Genomic DNA, 9,950 nt, shown 5'->3' on the forward strand with positions numbered 1-9,950 from the left:
TAGTGAAATTTGTCACTCAAGTGTAGAACATAATTTGTGTTAAATCTTAATGTGACTGGCTGGCTTATCAGACAGATAGTTTAATTGCGGTCACCTTAGTGTCAGAATCATGCCGTGAAACATTGGCTGGACATGCTCTTCACCATGGAGACATTAACTGGTCACGGTTTAATTGTAGATCAGTAGAAGACACTTTCCCTATCAGAATTAGATTATAATTACTATAGGATGAACTGTAAGATCACAGCAAATAGAGTCAGTCCTGGTGTGGCCGTGGAAGGAGTAACTTGTTAAGCTCGATACTCAGGCCATACATGTTATCATTGTTGTAACTTGTGTTAATACTCAACATTTGTACTTGAGAACGGTTGTTGCTGGTCTTTTGTATAACATAAGGATAGTACAACATAGAGGGGTAACATATTCTGGTGGCAGCGGTAAAGGATCATTCTAAGGAGAAGGACTCCGTTATCAAAGATATAACGCTCATTAGAACTGTTCAATATGTCGACGACTGAAGAAACGGAAACTGCGAAGATGACGGCAGCACAAACAAAGTTGGAAATAAGAAGACTCGAAATTCAAGCAGAGAAAGAGGAAAAAGAACGCCAAATGAACTTAGAAAAAGAAAAACTTCAAGCAGAGAAAGAGGAAAAAGAACGCCAAATGAATTTCGAAAGAGAAAGGATGACGATGGAAGTTGAAAGAGAAAAGATGAGAATGGACGCCGAAGAAAAGGAAAGAGAACATCAAAGGGAAGTGGAAAGAGAAAAGATAAGAATGGACGCCGAAGAAAAGGAAAGAGAACATCAAAGGAAAGTGAAAGAATTGGAACTAGAGATTGAAAAAGCAAAACTTCAAAAGGAACGGTGTGAGACAAATTCTAACCCTGTGCCGTTTAGACTGAAACTTCAACCTTATAATCATACTGAAAGTGAGGATATAGTGACATTCTTATCAGAGTTTACTGCTTTATCAACACAGGCTGGATGGACAGAAGAAGTAAAAATGCTACAGCTGAGAACCTTGTTAACAGGTGAGGCCAGAGAGGTAGCTATTCAAGCACATGGGTCATTTGAAGAACTTTGTAAAGCCCTAATGGACAGGTACGGGAAAAGGCCCTACCAATATTTCAAGCTATTACAGACAGCCCAAAGGGAACCTAAGGAAACATACAGAGGACTTATGGCAAGAATTGAACAATATCTTACTAGATTTGTGGACTCAGTAGAGGATGTCATGGAAAAATTCAAAGAGGAATATTTTCTTAGTGCATTGCCAGTGTCACAAGCACAATGGATACGCCGTAACAAAGGGTCAAGCAGTGTGGTTGAAGCCGCAGAGGATTATATTCTACCTGAACGGAATATAAACAAATCAACGCAAGGTAAAAGTATAAATGGAAAAACTTTTACCTCTGATCGGGACCAGAGAAAGGAGCAATCGACAGAGCAAATGAAAAGTGTGCAGTGTTACAATTGTAACAAGTACGGGCACTTCGCGAGGAAATGTCCAAAAAACAGAGAAGGTAAAAATCTTGCAGGATTTTTAGTGCGACAATACACGGGAGGACTTATCCATGTCCCAGGAGAGGTCAATGGCCGTGATATTAGTTTCGTGAAAGACACTGGGTCAGCGATGACCTTGATTAGGGAAGATCTGGTGGACCCAAGTTGTGTATTGGAGGGTCAGCGGGAGACGCTGTGTACAGCGACTGGACAGCCGTTTTCAGCCAAACTGGCTATCGTTGATATGGACACGCCATATTATAAGGGACATGCTCAGGTCGGATTAGTGCCTGACCTTGTCGCTGAAGCCCTGTTGGGGGTAGACATCATAGAGAGACAATCAAAGGCTGTGAATGTTGTTACGCGTGCACAACATCGTAATAACATTGCTGAAGAAAGGCTAGCTGAGGACAAGGCAAAGGAATGCCATGTAAAAGTTGGAATGGACCCCGACACGGACCAAGTGGATGCCAGTAAGGGAAGTGATGTTGGACAGGCGAACGATGTGGACCTGGACCATGGCGATGGCGTTGGTGAGGACATTGACAACATCAGTGAGACTGTATCCCACAGCAATGGGGATGATACAGTTAACATCACAACAGAGGAACCGCTTGAACTTTCTGCTGTAAATGCTGAAGTGCTTAGTAAGCTTCAGCAGGAAGATCCAACTTTAGCCAACATTCGGAGAAAAGCTGCAAGTTCAGAGGAATCTGTGCAGGAAGATAGGAATGCCCTGTACTGGGAAAATGGGATTCTCCGTAGGAAATGGGAGTCTAGTGATGGAGCCCAACATGGAGTCCAGGTAGTACTACCAGAGGCACTACGTCTCAATATCATTAAATTGGGACATGATAGACCACTTGCGGGACATTTAGGGATAGAAAAGACCAAAGAGCGTGTCGTTAATTCGTTCTATTGGCCAGGAATTTTTAAGGACATACAGGAATACTGTAGTACTTGTAACGTATGTCAAAAGACCGTCAGAAGACGTGGTGGCGAGAAAGCTCTATTAGGACAACCACCGATCATCAGTGAGCCATTTTACAAAATATCTATGGATATTGTTGGGCCACTGTCTCGAACAAAGAAGAAGAAGAAAAAAAAGAACACTGACTCTGGATGTAGTTTTAAGGTTTTGTGATGTGTATACCTTAAGAACAAACAGTGACAGTCTAACAGAAGTACCTTATCCAAGGAAGTTAACAGTATCTGAATCAGATTTATGAACTGTGTTAATTGTAGAATTTAGAATTAACTGTTGTTCAAGTAAACTTTACCAGTGTTTGTGTACATACTAGATATTATCTCAGCCTGAGTATCATGAGCAGATTGCTATCTCTTGAACTTTTAGACCGTAAAAGTTTTCTTAGGCAGGGGGATGTTAATAGTGAAATTTGTCACTCAAGTGTAGAACATAATTTGTGTTAAATCTTAATGTGACTGGCTGGCTTATCAGACAGATAGTTTAATTGCGGTCACCTTAGTGTCAGAATCATGCCGTGAAACATTGGCTGGACATGCTCTTCACCATGGAGACATTAACTGGTCACGGTTTAATTGTAGATCAGTAGAAGACACTTTCCCTATCAGAATTAGATTATAATTACTATAGGATGAACTGTAAGATCACAGCAAATAGAGTCAGTCCTGGTGTGGCCGTGGAAGGAGTAACTTGTTAAGCTCGATACTCAGGCCATACATGTTATCATTGTTGTAACTTGTGTTAATACTCAACATTTGTACTTGAGAACGGTTGTTGCTGGTCTTTTGTATAACATAAGGATAGTACAACATAGAGGGGTAACAATATTCAAATACTCTAATCATCCTTGTAAACAATATTAAAAATGTTAGAGATATACAAATACTCTGCGTACAAAAAATCTTAATACTTAATACTCAACATTGTAAGAGAGGTTGACTTACTCAGCATAGTAAGTTATAACCAAATGCGCAGCTTTTTGAAAGATATTTTAATACCCATCGTCATTTAGAAACACCGTTCATTTTTGGGTAATTGTATGAGTGGTATCCAACAGTGATAAGGTATACTGTACACATTTAAGCAAACAAGTTTTCTAAGCTTTCTATAAATCAACATTAATTGTTTGTTGGTTTTATTGAACACTGTATGTAATAAGATACGAAAGGCGTTTCTGATCATAACCGTGAAATCAATTACTTCTTTTTTCAAGTTTCATGTGATAACAATATACAGCGTACGTAAGACACTTAATTGATTTTATGGACATCAATACGTTTTACAATAGAGTTGGAAAGACATTCCACTGGTTCAACGATAGTACGACGTTTTCGACGATAAAACTACTAGAACGTTTTGTATACTTTTTTGTCATGTATCAGTACAATATCTTCTAATCCTGACAAACTAATAAAAATAAGTTATATTAAGACTAAACATACTAATCGTAGAATAGAATTTAAAAGGAGTTATTTGATGTGTAAAAACAGACCTTCCTGGAATTTATCGTCTGACATTGACTTTCATACGAGGCAGCATCAGCTGTTGTATGAGAGTCGTCCTGACTGTACAGCCTGCTTCCTGACGTTTTCCTTGCTACACGTTTTACCAACTACATTGAACAGCTTGTATGTTGCAAAGCTGCCGCATAAAGATCTTGGTTTTAATTATTTATAAACATAATCGCATATTGATTATCAAATGTCTTTGGCAAAGTGTACTGTCTAAATGTCAGCAGTGAGTGTTGGTATAGTGTATAGACATGTAAGAGCAATTTTGTTTTATTTGTATAGACCATGTGACAAATACTGGATGTATCTTCCAAAAGCTGTACTGATCAACGTTACAAAACAACACAAAGAAAGACACAAACGTGTGTATTGCTTATGACGCCTGTAATTCGAATCTATACCGATTGGCAGACTATGTGATAATCCAGAATATCTTACCATACACTATCACATCAGGAATATTTCGTATCTGCTGTTTTCTCATCGTTTATTAGGATACCAACACACCTTACACATACATGAAAGTGAAACTATTGTAACACGTCAGTTGATGTATTGTTAATGATGTCCTACACTGTGATACATTTGATTGTTATTACACAGTATGCTGTACCATATGTGGAGTTATAGTGTTTGTTAATCCATGATAATGGCGGTAAGATGTAATCAATATCGGTATCCATTTATCGTCCACATTTACTTTAACCGACTCTGTAATAATTCGTTTGAAATAAAAGTGGATTTCACCCCTTTTCACTCAGAATAAAAGACCTGCGTGGATATGATAAAAACGCAGAGGTATATTTCTGAAATTCTCCATGGAATTTCAATCTGCATATCGGAATCAAACACAAATTATTTTCTCTTTCTCTCCAGTCTCCAACAATCTCTGCTACATTGTACGTTGTAAAGAAGGCGTCGTTATCTATATCGATGGGAACTCATTTTCAGACCTCACGTTTGTGGAAGAGCTGGTGCGAACATTGGTTGAGAGTTGGCTATTTTTGAAACAACTAATTCAGAACGCGATGTTGATGTCAATCTTATATTTGCAGAAGCCGTGAAGTTGCTGTACTTTCATTTGTTCCAAGAACTAAAAATTGTTGGCTAAAGCAACTATTGTGATAATAATATAACAAAAATAATAAGAAGATTATAGTCAGAAAACAATTACACAAGGTTTTATTGTGTTATGTTAATGTAAGTCAGGAGAAAAGAATCATCATTAGTAAGGCCAATTATTGTAGAAAACAAATATGCATACGTGGATTACTGAAGACTTCCTCGCTTGTTCACTTGCTCCGAGAGATTTTAATAATACTTCTGGTTTTCAATTCCAGTGGTAACAGTGTATTACTATCAAGACGATAGAAAATCTACGAAGCTGCCTGCGGCTTCTACATTTGACAACATAGTCAACTGTCACCAGCACACTTCAACGTATTGATACTCCATCGATCGAATCACGCTGACCGGAAGATGATCCGTGCAGAAAATAAGTCCTCCCTTTGTATTTGCAACAGAACTGAGAACAAATGTATGCCAATCGATGTTGTTTTGCTAAAAAGCAAACGAGAGAAACAAAACGAACAAACATGACAATAAAAAAACAGACAACATATGGGAACGCCATATAAAGCAGTTCTGTAGGATAAGCAGTAAGAAGAGGATACCGAAACCGTTGTTGCAGATCAGTGAAATTACCATAAAGACAAACATCTGAAAAGTTTAAATGTATATGAGGGACATTTGTAGTTATAGACATTATAGCGGTAGGGGGTGTGGCAATGATGTTAATGATTAGATGTTTAAGCTTTCGTGTATGGTTTGTATGAGGATATTTTGACTTGCCAAAGGATACTTCCGCTGTTTGTTGGACATTACGAATCAATTGATTTGTTTTCTTGAAATGACTATTGCTGATGGGTAGTTGTCTATGTAGTTTTAGGTATGAATGGACGTATACGCTTGAGTTTCACAACGTTATTCACGAACATATCATATCACAAAAATATAAAACTGTATATCATTTTCTTGCCTAACCATTGTTTACAGAATATTTCATTGTGATATATAGAAATGGACTCATCCTACGCTGATGTTTGACGTTGTGGCTTATTGTGTCGCTGGTACAGTCCTCTGTCATTTGTAGACAGTATTTATATGATCAAATACTTTTCTCATCAAATTTCAAACAAAAACAAATGGCTGATATTTTTTTTCAGTATTGTTTTAATTAAAGTAATGTATTGATATTGGTGATAGGGGACCCGTTACTCTTCATTAAAACTTCAATAAAACCAATGTTCTGTCATCGGTCATATCAATAACACACTGTAATATCGATGGTATTAGCACGTGCATAACTGGATAGACGCCACAACGATAAAACTATATTTGCTATCGTCTGCTAATTGATAACGTGTTGTCGACAACAGTCTTAAATAACCTTGGTTGTGTGGTTAATGAAATAAACTTTTCTAAACTGAGATTTTGAGGCTATTACAAATCAAATCTATGCAGATTATCCTCAGTGTTTCTATATTCTGCAGCAAGTGTTGAATGTGTTTGCAGATCAAGATAATGGACATAATTTGATAGCCATATTGTGACTCGAAAAATTCCTGAAAAATGCCGTAGAGACAAAAAGTTGCCCCAGCTTTCCATGATCACGTGTTCGTGTATTACTTCAAGGTCGTTTTTTATTCGTGTCAATTTTAAATACGGAAATTGTGATGATGAAGACAATTTTGCTAATGTCCAATTCATTTGGAAGCATGAAGCAGCAGTGTCTATTCAACAAAACAACGACGAGACGGAGACAGAGGGCGCCACCTGATAATGTTTTATTCTAAATCTTTATGAACATATGAAATTACACAAGCATTTTGTTGTCTTCATGACTAAAAACATAACTTGAAATCGTTTAATTGTATTTCTTTTACAATAACCATTTACAAATGGGAAGATACAAATCGGTTTTTGTGGTTTTTTTCAATCTTTTCTTGGCAACAAACAATTTCTTTTAATAATTTTATCATAATAGCAAGAGTGGTATATAAGTAATATTTGCTTCACATCAGCATGTGTTGGTCAGTAATATTTGTTCTGTTAATCCACTAGCTCGCTTCTTGAACATTGCGTGTCTGAATGAAAAAACAAATTATAACGATGGTAATTTAAAAGTTTGTTTTCCTCATTTAACATATATAAATATAACGAAATCTAATAAGAAGATAAGTCACATTTAAATTCACTCTTGTAGTGGCACAGTTAAGAAAGTACTTGACGCAATACTAAAATTTTCTTATGTATGAAAATCACGAAATGTATCTTATTATGGGGCTGCTGCACCTCCCTGTGTAGATTTTGACATTTTTGTTGATCATTTTGGTTTTTTCCTTAGTCGCCTCCTATGCTTTAAACCTCAGGCCTTAAGCATCACTGACGAGTCATAGAAGGACGAAAACAGCTGTATGATGCAGTCTAATTCATTGTTTGGCTCTATTGTATATCACTTTGAATCACGAAAAGGTGCTGTTAACTTTTGTGTCTTTTGTACAATCAGATTCGATTTTGGATATGTGGGGAATAAAAACAAGACTCTGTTCAATCACGATTAAAGTAACTCGCTTTAGTCCTAAATTTAGAATCATACATTTGTCATTATTACATAAGATATTCCTCAGTCAGTGAATCCATTATTTCTCGATGTCCGGAAAACAGCACTTAATTATTATTCTCCTTATCTAGGGCTCTGCTAAAGTATACAGAGGGCAACGCTCCCAAACCAATCCCCTTGGTGTTTCAGCAGCTCAATAAAACATGAACACAGTGAAAAGAGCAGCTGAGGCATTATATTGGAAAATTAAATATAAATAGACTTCAAAGCGTCATAACTTATATTCATTAATGAATAATGAAACAGAAACCTTTTTAACGTGGGAACATTTCTGTGATAGTACACTAAATGAACATGCGGAATCAGCAAAGATTTGCCGTTTATTATTCCCAGAACTAATTACTTATTCAGAATAAAATGTCAAAGCAATAAACTATTTTATTGTATGTATTTCGTCAGTTATCTTTGGCATTCACGGAATAATAAACGACAACACATTTAACTTAACAATATTGCATAAGATTTTTTTTACAATTCTAGAGAAAAAGTATAAAAACCCATCGAAACATTGATAATTCTGACATTTCAGCAAGTATTTTAACAATATATCAAATTTGTCCACTAAACTGCTAACACTACATGGCATAACATACTTTCACTGTTCGAGATTTACATTGCGGCTGTCTTCGATGAACATTTGGTTTCATTCTCCTTACGACTATTTCCAAGGATATCATTCTTTCGATCATATTTTGCATTCGACTTATCGCATTTGAATTAGGAGATGTTTTCCAAATGTTCCTTTTCAGACAGAATATTTATAAAGACAAGAAGAGGATTCTTTGACACAGATCTGTCTCAGGGGAATGTAGGCTGAAGGTGACCTATTTTTGTTATGTATAGGATTTGACACGACATTTCTACCTCAAACATTCTTGGAACAATGTACACGTGAAGCCAGTTGTCCTGTACAAATACATAATTGGTATCCGATGGGATTCCCGGGGTCTTTGTTTCCCTCTCTTTGATTTATCCTTAATACTATTTACTGTTATAGGTTAAGATGTTAAGAAAATAGGTATTTGTTTTTAAACCGAAATGTGTTGTTTGTCACTCTTAGTTATATCAGAAACTCTTATCTTACCCGTTCCCGACTTCGGTCTGGCTGTCAAAAGATATATCTGTCTTACATTACCTTTTTTCATAAAGTAAAACGACAATGAAAAAAAAAGAAAATAAATCAAATTCATGAATTGTCCCAGTTGCCCCCTAGGTTACTCATCAGCATCACTTACGCGCCTTGAAAGGGCGAATCAATTGCATGATATATTTAATGCATTTTTCGGCTCTGTTATATCTAGTTCTTAATTCGTATTGAAAGGCGCTGTTCTCTTGAGCATCTTTTGCGCGATAATATAAGCTACTCAACAGTGAGTTTTTTTTTCAGATATACAGGAAATATATAAAAACTAGAAAACTGCTTACCTCAAGTCTTATTTGACACGCAAACAGGATTTTTTTTAGAAATCATGATTTTCCGCAATTTTTTTCCCGTACAGCTACCTAGACTCAATCCACGCTTTAAAGCACGTGTTTTGTAATATTTGTATCGCCACTATGCGTTCTAATAGCAGATTGTTAAGAATCTGTCGTCATTAGCAATTGAAACCTGCATGCCCGCTAAATTTCCTGAGCAAATTAAAGAGTCTTGGATAATGAGTGATATGACATCGTATCTTGTACAATAGCTTTTCCCCTAACCGTTTATCTTAAATGGGCCATATATTAATGTTATCACTACTGCCTGATTATAGAATCAAGTGAGATCGCACATCGATTGCTCAGAGACCAGGGAGCGTCGTTCAGCATACAGAGATAACGGCGATATTAGTTGTATGGAGCTTTGGTGAACGTTAGATTCTGACTGATATTAAAGATTTAAAAGTGATAAGGTCACAGTTACGATTTCAAACCAGCGAGCACACAACAATCTCTCTATTAATATACAAGATTTAAGTATACTTCGTTGTAAAAAAAAAAAAAAAAAATAAGAAACTTTTCTCATCTGTATTCTGACTGTTTGACTTGTACAATATTGAAATCGATATCGGAAAAAATGTAAGAAAACAAATTTCTTTTTGTTTACCCGGAATATGGATGTGGAATGTCAAATTTGTAACATGTTCGAAAGTACGCCTGGAGGCAATGGTATATTTCTTGAACAATTTTGATCAATGAAAAATCAAATAAATTCCACGTTGTCAAACAGAGAAATAGAGTAGATGTGTTTATATATATAATAGAATACAGTACTTTTATGCGAT

Source organism: Ylistrum balloti, unplaced genomic scaffold (assembly GCF_031769215.1).
Source record: "Ylistrum balloti isolate Yb309-2 unplaced genomic scaffold, AGI_CSIRO_Ybal_v1 Utg369876, whole genome shotgun sequence".
In the NCBI taxonomy this organism is placed as follows: Eukaryota; Metazoa; Mollusca; class Bivalvia; order Pectinida; family Pectinidae; genus Ylistrum; species Ylistrum balloti.